The sequence below is a fragment of the Petromyzon marinus genome, chromosome 26, assembly GCF_048934315.1.
Source record: "Petromyzon marinus isolate PM22_M1 ecotype Great Lakes invasive population chromosome 26, UKy_Petmar_22M1.pri1.0, whole genome shotgun sequence".
NCBI classification, from domain to species: domain Eukaryota; kingdom Metazoa; phylum Chordata; class Hyperoartia; order Petromyzontiformes; family Petromyzontidae; genus Petromyzon; species Petromyzon marinus.
Window position 1 is genome coordinate 6680430 of NC_133692.1, and position 12449 is coordinate 6692878.

The 12449-nt window shown below is 53.9% G+C and overlaps 1 long non-coding RNA gene across 1 annotated transcript; it reads right to left on the bottom strand.

The window, feature by feature from the left end:
* Nucleotides 1-7171: 7171 nt before the first annotated feature.
* Nucleotides 7172-11607, bottom strand: LOC142929188 (uncharacterized). Its single transcript, XR_012945403.1, has 2 exons — nucleotides 10955-11607; nucleotides 7172-8047 (listed from the first exon to the last, which is right to left on the bottom strand). It is a non-coding gene; the product is annotated as an uncharacterized LOC142929188 (long non-coding RNA).
* Between the last annotated feature and the right edge of the window lie 842 nt (nucleotides 11608-12449).

Consider the following 12449-nt stretch of genomic DNA (forward strand, 5'->3'; position numbering starts at 1 on the left):
TCTGGAAATAACTGATTGAATGATGAACCCACGCGAATTTAAACACGTGTAGGGGTCTAGCAAGGCACCAAAGTCCATTGCGTTGCAGTGTACTTCTATGCACCCACCACCACCTTTAATACATCCGAACTGACCAGCGGAGCTGTCAAGCGAAATGGTCAAAAGGGACTCTGCGCGCACACATGCAGGTATAGTAACGATGATTAGCGTCTAAATGACGTATCGTCGTGAGTGTCCCGTGTAGGTATACCGAGCGCGTGTATGATTCACACGATATTGGCAAATGCCTTACTTTTTTGCGTCCGGATTTTTTCCCCAAAAGACACAGATGTCTCTCTCCGATCACCCAAACACATGAGGGTCCGATTGTTTATTATCTTTTTAAACTCAAAATGTGAATTGAGCCTGTGGCGTTGCTTTCGAGTGAGGGTAGTGCAGGCGGTGCAACTGCGTCGGCGGGCCAGGCACCCAGGCCACGATGGTTAGTTAGGGGTGCGTGTGGGGGATGGGCTTTGTTCTTTAGGGAGTGGTGATGACGAACCCGGCGAAACTCGGGTTCGATTCCCGCTCACGCTGATTATCTAATCCGATCTTGGGCCTCCCCTAGGTCGACTCAGCCTCCAATGAGTACCGGGTTGTGTTGCGTAAACCGTTAACACTCGGGAGACAAAGGCGGCCGGGTGTGGTGCTGGTCAGCCAACTCTCCCCCCCGCCGCCCCCCTCGTATGCCGTGCCGGCTTTTCATAGGGTGCTCGCTAGCAGCACTTGCCCCAAAAAGTCTGTAAAGGCTATACGGGTTGCACTGTGTTTGTCTTTGTATATTAAACCCTAGCGAGCTTCATGCTGATGCCAGAATAAGGCAACGGCGGAGGAGGGAGTGCGCGTGCGTTGATGTGGTCGGGGAGGAGGTGGGTGGGGGGTGGAGGCGGGAGGGATGGCACGACGACGTTGTTGTGGTGGGGAGAGGGTAAAGCGGGAGAGATGGGGGGGGCGCAGCCTGGCTCCGTGCCCATTGGCCCACCCTTTGATGTAGCTTCCACGCTGCACCCCTAATGAAGCGCTCTCCGTTTTGAACATTCTCTCTCTCTCTCTCGCAAACCGCGCGCTCTCTCTCTCTCTCGCGCGCGCGCGCGTGCGTTCGCACGTCCGCAGAAAACAATCACAATAACCGCTAAGTGTCCGTGACGTCACCACGGCGCTGCGCGTACCAGGCTAGGTGCACCTCGTTAGCCGCGTCGAGCGTCGAATGATACCTCGGGCGCAATGCACCGGGGAGCGCATTGCACTGCGAACCCCCATCGCTGCAATGACTACACGTGCTCATTCATATAGTCCACGAGACCGGTCCAGGTATTTGCGGGTTAACCGAGTGACCAGGGTGACGTGCCGACGCACCACCTTGCGCTCATCATTTGTATTGTATCCGCCCGGCGCTCCGCTCGTTGTTGTGAGCGTCTCTCCTGCGCCGCCCGTTGTTGCTGTCGGCTGACTGCCCCCAACTGCCCAGTTGCGTCGTTCACGAGTCTCCTCCGCAGAGGCCGATCTTCACACCGCTGGTATAACAGTCATCGGCAAGGCCACTCAGCTACAAATCCTCCTGCACCGCATTAGCCCCAACCTCTTCTCGAGCCCGTGCCGAGACCCGTTTAGCCCGCCTCTATGCGGCTAAATAAGAGCTGATTGGGCATGCGGTGTGGCTAAGCATGCGGTGGCTAGGCATGCGGGCACCATGACCCAGCCAACGCACACGTACATACATGACAAGCCCACTTGCACACACGTACACCCGTACATTATATATATTAACGCATACATACAAAGACACCCCCCCCCAACCCCTGTAGCCTTCTGACTGCTTGAACAAGTGCTGTTAGCGAGCAGCTATTTAGGCCGGCACGGCGTACGATCGAAATTAAGTTGCCAGAGCCAGGTGAATAACGTCATACAAAGACACAGATTCCCCCCGATATATAATTTAACAGACTTTTGGGACAAGCGCTATTAGCGAGCACCTATTAACAGACCATACGCACGCTCAAACACATACGCACATGTGTAAACCCGTTACATGCCAACACACACACACGCGTACACACAGCATTCAACATAGTGCAGACGATGCGCGCACGCTACATATCCAGAACCTCGTGGTAAAACGTACACACACACATACATACAAAATTACCATCACGCGTTTCTTTTTTTTTAATCCAGCAAGCCACGCGGAGTCGTAGGTCTCTTTTGCAGAAGGTTCCTGCTGTTGCATTGGGTTTTTATTTATAACGATGTTTTCAGACAATTGTATGTATGTTGAACTTCTTTCGCGTCGTACGTAGCCATCCGGGCTAATCGGAGGTGCGCGCGAAGGGCAACAAGCTATACACAAAAAGCAGTTCTGAACAGACTATTTTTTTTAAAAAATCTAGATTATTTTAAAGTGCGCGGCTCCGGTGTTTACCTAATATCGGAAGGAAGAGCGTTCCACGTGGCCGCAGATGCGCATCTGAAAGCGCGCCGTGCGGTGACCGTTATTGTTCGATGGTCAAACAATTAATGATGAGTTGTGTTTATCATTCACGTGCGGAGGAAACCGGAGCACCCGGGACAAAAAAAAAAAATAAACAGTCTCGCGCGAGGTGGCAATACTCTATCCCCGTACAGATGGAAACTGACGGCGATCGGTCCACGTGCTGCACTGCTTTCTCCTGGCCAGGCAGGGCACGGGCACCTCCTCGACGTCCACGACGGGCATGGAGAGTTTTGCACGACAACATCTGCGCGCTACCTCCACAGCGCCGATTGGCAAGGCGGCGGCCACTTTACAAGCGTCGTGGCCACCGCGGGACGACGAGGCGGAGAGAGACTGCAACTCTCACGGCAGAATTTCCCACCGCACAACAATCGTCACCCCGCCCCCCGCCTGCGCCCCTGCTCACCCCCCCCCCCCCCCCCCTTCCCTCCCCTCTCCCGAGCTGGCGTTACAATCGCCGTGAGCGAGGAGACGACGCGACCCTCTCTCGTCCTCGTCCCACGAGGAGACGTCCCTCTCACGCAGCCCACGCGCGCCGGCGCACGCTGCAGGTCACGCTGTCAACCCATTGATTATTTAATCAGATTTATTTGCGTTTTTTTTGTGTGTTGTATCTCGGTATCGAATTATCGGGCCGCCGATCATTTGCACGAGTCGGCGCCGTTTAACGCGACAGGCAACCCCTCCCCCACACCCCTACGCCCCCCCCCCACCCCTACGCCCCCCCCACACCCTTATGCCCCCCACCCCTACGCCCCCCCCCCCACACCTCTACGCCCCCCACCACTACGCCCCCCACCAAGTCAGCAGCGCGTGGAAACGACGCCTCGAGTGGGAATCGACGCCAGACGTCGACGTGCAGGCGTGGTGGATTCCACGGTAGGCAAAACAAAAATAGCAAACGAAAGCAACGCAACGGATTGGTCAATCACTCTGTGGCCTTAGAAGGAAAGAAAACAAATATATTATAGGCGACGTTTCGGGCAATGGCCCTTTCTTCATCGCGTATTTCACGTGCTATGAAGAAGGCACATTGCCCGAAACGTTTCCTATTGTCTGCTTGTTGAGGCCACACACTGTTGACGAACGTGTTAAGTTTGTTGTTGTTGTTGTTGTTAATTGTGCCTATGCACACACCACTTCCAGCGCAGCATCACCAAATAATGTAATAATTAATACGTGTAAACGTCGTTAATTTAGTTACAAATCTGATTACGATTTAATGTATAATTAACGTGGTAATTATTAGAGTGTTCATGATGACCATCTATGACGGTGGCACAGCGTGAGGAGCGGTAGTGCAGGGGTTAGCGCTACGCTGCGCTATAAACCCGGCGACCCGGGTTCGATTCCCGCTCACGGCCAACACCGGTGACGATTATCTGAACCGGTTCCGGGCCTCCCCTAGGTCGACTTAGCCTCAAAATGAGTATCTGGTGCGGTTTGTAGACATCGCTACTGGGGAGACAAAGGCGGTCCGGCGTGGTGCTGGCCACCCACCCCCCTCGTGTACCATTCCGGCCTTCATAGGTGCTTGCGAACAGCACTTTTGACCCAACAGTCTGTTAAGGCTATACGGGGGATCTTTGTCTTTGCATGGGTATGTAGCCTTTACCATATAAATGTGGTATGTACGTATCAGCCACAAAAGCCTGTGCAGCCTATACAGAGGCATTGTCTTTGTACGAGTCATCTCCGGCCAACCTCGTCGCGTACACGGCTAACATCAGTGGCGTTTATTTGAACCGGTCACGGGCCTTCCATTGATACTTTTTTTCGCACCGTACGTAGCCGACCGTGCTGATTGGACAGCCGTCAGCGCACGGCACTATCAATACGGCGACCTGCACGTGTTCGGTACGAGACCACGGCTAACATCAGTCGTAGCTAGCGAGTGATTTCTGAGTTCTGACCCCTGCTCTCCCTCCCCTCCCCGCCCCACCAAGTAAGGTGAAGTATGGTCAAAACAACCCACCGCGACGGGTACCGAGAGAGAGGAGAGAGGCCTTAATCCAGCAGTGGATTGAGAAAGGTCTGTAGATGATTAAGAAGCATTACGTATGATTTATAGAAGCGATGCGAACGACGCAGACGTCGATTTTAACATGAAGTTGAGAATCAATGACGCGCACTTTGGTAACCGGGTGTTGTTGAATGGCCGCATTGTTTAACCGCTTAAATACTAGCATCGATGTTTAACAAGATACGGCGACCAACGTAACGAAATTCGCCTCCTTACAATCACAATGCGAGGTTTAATTGTGACCGCATCGACAAACGCCGCACATACAGAGCTGGCATTTCATGTATTTCACAGATGCAGTCATCATAGATCTCTATGCGAGTCTATGGGTCTCATTGCTCCGTCCGTGAATCTCTACGAGAATCCATGCGTCTCTGCGTGAGCCAATGTTATGATGGATCGCTGCGTGAGTCTACGCATCGCTGCGCGAGTCTACAGGTCTCGATGTGAGTGTACGGATCGTCGTGTGAGTCTATGTGTCTAGGGTCTTGACGCGAGCCTATGGTGCGCTGCGTGAGTCTACGAGACTCTTCGTGAGTACGGCTTGCCGTGTGAGTCTATGGGGTCTCTATGTGAGTCTATGGATCGCGCAGTGTGCGAAACTCAAACAAAAATAAACCACCCTACAGTGAGCCTGTCATAGCAATACTACAGAATCGCAAAACGCCGTGCAGATGACACTGCGTGGCTGTGTCGAGCAAAAGCATTTGCCTCGACAGCAACATCGATAGTAGGAATAACAACAACAAAAGGCGGTGATTATTAAAGAGTTAAAATCACGTGTCATTGTTCTTTTGTTATTGTGTGTGTGTGTTTTGGCACGTTTACACTGTTGCATTGTACTCCGTTGGCCTTCTATGAATTATTAGTCATTAATTATCATTATTTAGTCAACTATAACAAGGTGATGACCCGGTGAGATGTATGTGCTGTGTACAAGCCAATACCAATACCCCGCCATTCGCCACTAAGTGACGGTGACGTCACCACGACGCCTGTGCCAGGCCAGGTGCACTTTGAGGCCACGTGAAGTGTCGAAGGCTCGCTGAGAGGAGGTCTCGGGAAAGACCAAGGTGCCATGGGTTGGCAGACCGAGATGATTGGGATATGCACCAGCTGTACCCCACCACTGTGCCAACTTGCGGCACTTTATCCGCCCGGCGCTCCGCCCGTTGTTGTGTTTACTCGCCGAACACACACGCGCACATATAGCGTACGCACATTAATGTGATTTATACAGACAGACAAATGGGCTGAAACACACACAGGGGCATAGACAAACAAGCATAGACATACACACATACATAGCCTGTAACAGACTGTTGGGGAAAGTGCTGTTAGCGAGCACGTATGAAGGCCGGGACGGCACACGAAGGGGTGGGTGGCCAGCACCACGCCCGGCTGCCTTTGTCTCCCCAGTGGCGATGTTTACACATCGCACCAGGTACTCATTTGAGGCTAAGTTGACCTAGGGGAGGCCCAGGACCGGTTCAGATTTATCGCCACCGGCGTTGGCCGTGAGCGGTAATCGAACCCGGGCCGCCGGGTTCGTAGCGCAGCGCGCTCACCGCTGCACTACCGCAAAGACACAGACATACAGACACACCGACACTCGCATTTACGTACAAACACACGTGCACAGACAGGCACTTAGACACACACACACAGACAAACACACACACAAACACACACACAAAAACACACACAAAAACAAAGATACAAAGATCCCCCGTATAGCCTCAACAGACTGTAGGGGCAAGTGCTGTTAGCGAGCACCTATGAAGGCCGGAACGGTACACGAGGGGGTGGGTGGCCAGCAACACGCCCGACCGCCTTTGTCTCCCCAGTGGCAATGTTTACACACCGCACCAGGTACTCATTTGAGGCTGAGTCGACCTAGGGGAGGCCCGGGACCGGTTCAGATAATCGTCACTGGTGTTGGCCGTGAGCGGGAATCGAACCCGGGTCGCCAGGTTCACAGCGCAGCGCGCTAACCGCTACACTACCGCTCCCCACAAACACACACACACAGACACCCTCACACACGACAGCTGCACGCAGAGATGCCGGGTCTCTGCGCAGGGTCTCTGTGGAGTGGGTGTGGTGAGCCGAGGGGAGACAAAGCGGAAAGTGTGTTGGTGAGTTTGGAGGATGTGGTGATGGGTGGGAGTTAGAGGGAGCTGGGGGGGGGGAAGGAAGTACACCCCCCCCCCTACCACCAGCAACCACCTTTTGCTGACGAATACAAAACCTCAAGACATTTCACAACAGTTCGCTTGTTCCGCCATGGTTCTATGCAGCCTGTGTGGTTATGGCAGCGGTTACCAACCCCCAGCGGGGAGGGGGGCTGGGGATGGACTTGGGGTGGGGGAGGAGGCGTCGAGGCTGCGGCATGGATACCGTGCAGGGACAAAAAGTAACACGCAAATTTGCGCGGCGGACGCCAGCCTCGCGTCGTAGCGCGACACAACGCTGGGATGCACTGACACGACTGCGAGAGACGTAGACGCGATCTCTCATATATCTGTGTGTTGTTGATATTATGTTGAGGGGGGGAGGGGGGGCATTGGTGTTGAGTGGGGGGCCGCCACACCAAAGAGGTTAACGCTTTCACGATGTTCGGCAATTTTGCTTTATTTGGGGCCGTTCTTGGTTGGTCGATTGTCTGGTTTTCACCTGCCACGTTTGTGTTGTCTCTCGTTCCGTCGTCCCGCCTCCATTCTTGTGACGTTGGTCGCTCCATTTGAACCCAAAATGCAACGTCAGCTTTTCATGTTCATGCACAGCGTCGTGTTCAATCCACTGCTGGATTGGATTTACAAAAGGGCATCCCCGCCCTGTTACGGGGTCCCTCGAGGAGGCGAGCTTTTGACCATACATCGCCACGCCGGTAAGTGCGCGATAATGAACCCGGAAACGCATAGGAATTCAGTACAACAATGACTTTTGCTGCATTGACCGCTGCTGTTCGGCCACGTGGCCACGCAGTAGTCTGTGGCGGCTGTTATGCATCGCAGTCGACCACTCAAGAGCGGCCCAGTCAATGTTAAACAACAAACCTTCAATGTCAGCCGCTGAACGGAATGAGTAACGATCCGGTGTGCTGTTATCCATCGTGCGTCCTGCTCTCACTCTCACCCCACGCGTGCACGAGGAAAAAAAAACTGCGACTCCCATTGCTTAATTGTTCTCGGCTTTCTACGGTTACCAACGCATTTGGGACTTGATAAGAACTGACGTCTGTCCAGGGTAGGAAGAGCAGGCCTAAAACATCGTGACGTCTGTCCTCTCGCAGTGAGGGCCTCACCGCCAGCAGCTTGCCTGAGCCGAGCCGTTGCAGGGCCTGCGCCTTTAACGTCGACGATGCAGCTGGTGAACTGCTGCTGTAGTCCGAGACTCGGCTCGCTCTTGACGAGTGAACCCCGACCTGTGAGTGTGGGTGACGCGGGGCCCGGCATCGCATTCCAAACGTAGCGTGAAGGTTGTGTAAGCCGCTGAAAGACAAGGTCATCGTCTTAATTAATATTTCACGCAAAAAAATAATAATAACGCGAACAGAGGAGATCGCTTTACTTTGCAATTTAGTCTCTCTCTCTCTCCCTTTGCAAATATATTCGTTGTCGCAAGTCTTCACGGGACGTAGGTGTAACGTATACGCGCGCGTGTGTGTGTGTCCGTGTATCTGCTCACTGTGTGCGGTAAAGTGTTGTTAGCGAGCACCTATGGAGGCCGGCACGGCACACGAGGGTGCGGCTGACCCAAGCACCACGCCCGGCCGCATTTGCCCCTCTCGTGGCGATATTTTACACGCCACGCACCAGGTACTCCATTTGAGGCTGAGACGACCTGTTGGAGGCCCAGGACCGGTTCGGATAATCGTCACTGGTGTTGGCCGTGAGCGGGAAACGTCGTGCAGTGGTTAGCGCGCTATAGCACACCAAAGTGCTCTTAGCGAGCACCTATGAAGGCCGCAACGGCACACGAGGTTTGTGGATGGCCAACACCGCGCCCGGCCGCCTTTGTCTCCCCAATGGCGACGTTTGTACACGCCGCGCACCGGGTTCTCATTTGAGGCCGAGTCGAACTAGAGGAGGCACAGGAAGTGGTTGAGATAATCGTCAACGGTGTTGGCTCCAACAGTCTGTTGAGACCGCGCGTGGAGAGGAGGTCTCTCACTGCGCGTCGTGTCAAGCAAAGCGCGGCCGTCGCGCATTGAGCACGGCGACCCAAGTTCGATTCCCGATCACGGGCGACGTTTGTTGACGATTATCTGAACAGGTCCCGGGCGCCTTCCCTAGGTCGACTCAGCCTCAAATGACCACCTGGTGCGGTGTGTTAAACATCGCTACTCGGGAAACAAAGGCGGCCGGGCGTGGTGCTGGCCACCCACACCCCAGTGTGCTGTTCCAGCCTTTCATAAGTGCTCGCTGACGGGACATTCCCAAACAGCAGGTTCAGCCTATATGGGGATATTTATCTGTATCTATGTGTGCGTGCGTGTGCGCTCCTGGCAATGTATGTGCGATATGAATACGCATGCGTGTGTACGTCTATCAATATACATACGCGTGTGCACGCGTGTGTGTTTGCGTTTATGTTTCTACAAGGGTGTTTATTAAGTGCTTGCTTTGGCGCGTGCGTGCATGTTTATTGTATGTACGTTTGTGTGTGTGTGTACTGCATGAGAGTGAGCGGTAGTGCAGCGGTTAGCGTGTCCGAATTCGCTCACGTTCCAACACCCAGTGACGATCATCTGAACCGGTCCTGGGCCTTCCCTAGGTCGACTCGGTGCGGTGGATAAAAACACCGCCACTGGGGAGACAAAGGCGACCGGGCGTGGTGCTGGCCACCCACCCCCTCGTGCGCTGTGCTGGCCTTCGTAGGTGCTCGCTGACGGCACTTGCCCCTACAGGCCCTTAAGGCTATACGGAGGAACCTTTGTCTGTGTGCTGCATTAGGTTGAGCGGTGGCGTAGTGTCTAGCGCACAGCACCGCAGCGCTCCAGAACCGGGAAATTCGATTCCCGGCCCCGGATAAGATCACGAGCATTCTGGGCTCCCCCTAGCTCCACTTGGCCTGAAATGACGGCGACGTGCTGCGATGGCTGTAACCGTCAGCACTTGGGCAACAGCAGCCCGGTGCCTCACGGCACCTCTGGATTCGGGTGTCATGCCCCACCTTAATAGGTGCCCCGCTAACAGCCCTTGCCCCCCCTAACAGTAAGCCATACAGGCTTTACATATATATGTATGTGTCGCGTGATCTCTTATCAGCGATAATTTTCCCTCTGGTTGTGTTTTATAAGCACCCCTGCGCCCTGTATCGCAGATCTATGCAGCGGATATCATTCACCTTGTACATAGACAAGGAAAAATATCCCGCGTGTAGCCTTTAACAAACCGTTGGAGCAGGCGCGGTTAGCGAACACCTATGAAGGCCGGCACGGCACACGAGGGAGTCATCCACCACGCCCGGCCGCCTTTGTCTCCACAGTGGCGAAGTTTGCACATCGCACCAGGTACTCACTCGAGGCTGAGTCGATCTAGGAGTGGTTCAGATAATCGTCACTCTTGTTGGTGGCCTCGAGCGGGAATCGAACTCGTGTCGCCGGATTCGTCGGGCGCTGCGCGCTAACCACCGCACCACCGCTCCCCGCGCACACTTACACACGCGTGCACCCACGGACGCGCCGAGGCTGTTCGTGTGCAAATGAACGCGAGGCCAGCGTAGCATGCGGGCCACTAATTGTACAGCCAATTGAGCATTGTCAGCGGCCAGCAAGCGAACAACAGGCGCGGGTCACAAAGACCGCTTTTGTCTCTCCGCACAATGAGGCGACTCCACCCATTGCACTCGAGAGGCAAGCACAGTAGGACCCCACCAACCTCTCTTGCAATGCTGTGTGTGTGTGTGTCTGAGTGTGTCTGTGTGTGCGTGTCTGTGTGTGAGCGGTAATGGGGAGCGGTAATGTAGCGGTTAGCGCGCTGCGCTACGAACCTGGCCACCAGGGTTCGATACCCCGCTCACGGCCAACATTAGTGACGATTATTTAAACCGGTCCTGGGCCTCCTCTAGGTCGACACAGCCTCAAATTAGTACCTGGTGCGTTGTGTAAAAACATTTCCACGAGGGAAACAAAGGCGGCCGGGCGTGGTGCTGGTCACCCACCCCCTCGTGTGCCATCCCTGCCTTCATAGGTTCTTGCTAACAGCACTTTCCTCAACAGTCTATGAAGGCTATACGGGGGATCTTTGTATTTTGTCTTTGGTAGTGTAGCGGTTTGTGCGCTGCACTGCGAACCAGCCCACCCGAGTTCGATTCCCCCTCATGGCCAACACCAGTGATGATTGTTTATATCGGTCCGAGACCTCCCCTGGGTCGACTTAGCCTTAAATGAGTACCTGGTGCGATGTGTAAAACGTTGCCACTCAGGAGACGAAGGCCGTCGGGCGTGGCCACTCACTCCCACGTGGGCCGTGACGGCCTTCATAGGTGCTGGCAGCTCTTGCCCCAACGGTCTGTTAAGGCCATACGGGGGATCTTTGTTTTGATTGCGTTTGTGCGTTCGTTCATGTGCATATCTGTCTCTGTGTATGTAAATGTATGTGTATATCTGTCTATGTGTATGTAAATGTATGTGTATACCTGTCTCTGTGTATGTAAATGTATATGCATACCTGTCTCTGTGTATGTAAATGTATGTGTATATCTGTCTCTGTGTATGTAAATGTATGTGTATACCTGTCTCTGTGTATGTAAATGTATGTGTATATCTGTCTCTGTATGTAAATGTATGTGTATACCTGTCTCTGTATGTAAATGTATGTGTATACCTGTCTCTGTATGTAAATGTATGTGTATACCTGTCTCTGTATGTAAATGTATGTGTATACCTGTCTCTGTGTCTGTAAACGTGTGGGAAGCGATCGTGTCGTGGTTACGCGCTGCGCTACGAAGCCGGCTGCTTGAGCCCAACTCCCACTCACAGGTAACAACACCAGCGAGAATTATCTGAACTAGTTACGGGCCTCTCCTAGACCGACTCAGCCCCAAATGTGTACCTGTTTGCGGTGTGTAAACATCAAAACTGGGCAGACAAAGGCTGCCCGGCGTGGTGCTGGCCACCCACCCCCTCCTGCGCCGTGTCGGCCTTCATAGGTGCTCGCTCACAGCACTTGCCCCGACAGTCTGTTAAAGGTCATCAGGGAGATATTTCACTTTGCGTCTGCTTACACAGCGCATCTTCCACGAACATTACGCCTTCGCTGCTCGGTGAAGGCAGGAAGCGTAGACGTTTGTGTGTGTGTGTGTGGGGGGGGGGCATATAAGTACGGCACAACGGGGGATGTTGCTTGTACTGCCCTCTGCTGCCCACCTCTTAGCTCCGCCGCCGATGGCAAGCTGTCACGCGCGATGGTGACCACCCACCCAAGCGCAAACCCAGGCTCAAACCTGCTTAGCTTGACGAGATCGATCTGAGCGCGTTGCGGGTGATATGGTCATGGGAGCAGTCTTCGTACCTACGTTGGTACGAACGCTACACATAAAGCAGTGGCGTTTGCACATTTGGAAGCGACTAGTAACGGGACCACAACACCAAGACCAAGGAGGATGCTGCAGAGTCGGGGACACAGGAATGTACGGTGAAAATATATAAGTCAGCGCGATAGTGAAGAGAGGAGAGACGTCACGGGAAATAATAATAAGAAGAGACGATGAAGAGGCTACGCCGGGGGAACCTGGACGCTGCTGCAACTGCACAGAGCAGCGTGTGTTCTCACAGGGGGCGGGGTGGGAGGGAGAGGGGAGGGGTTCAGAGTGGGGGTGGCCACACAGAAGTCGCGTGATTTACGGGAGGCGACTTTCAATAGTGACCGTAGCACATCGCCGCTACAC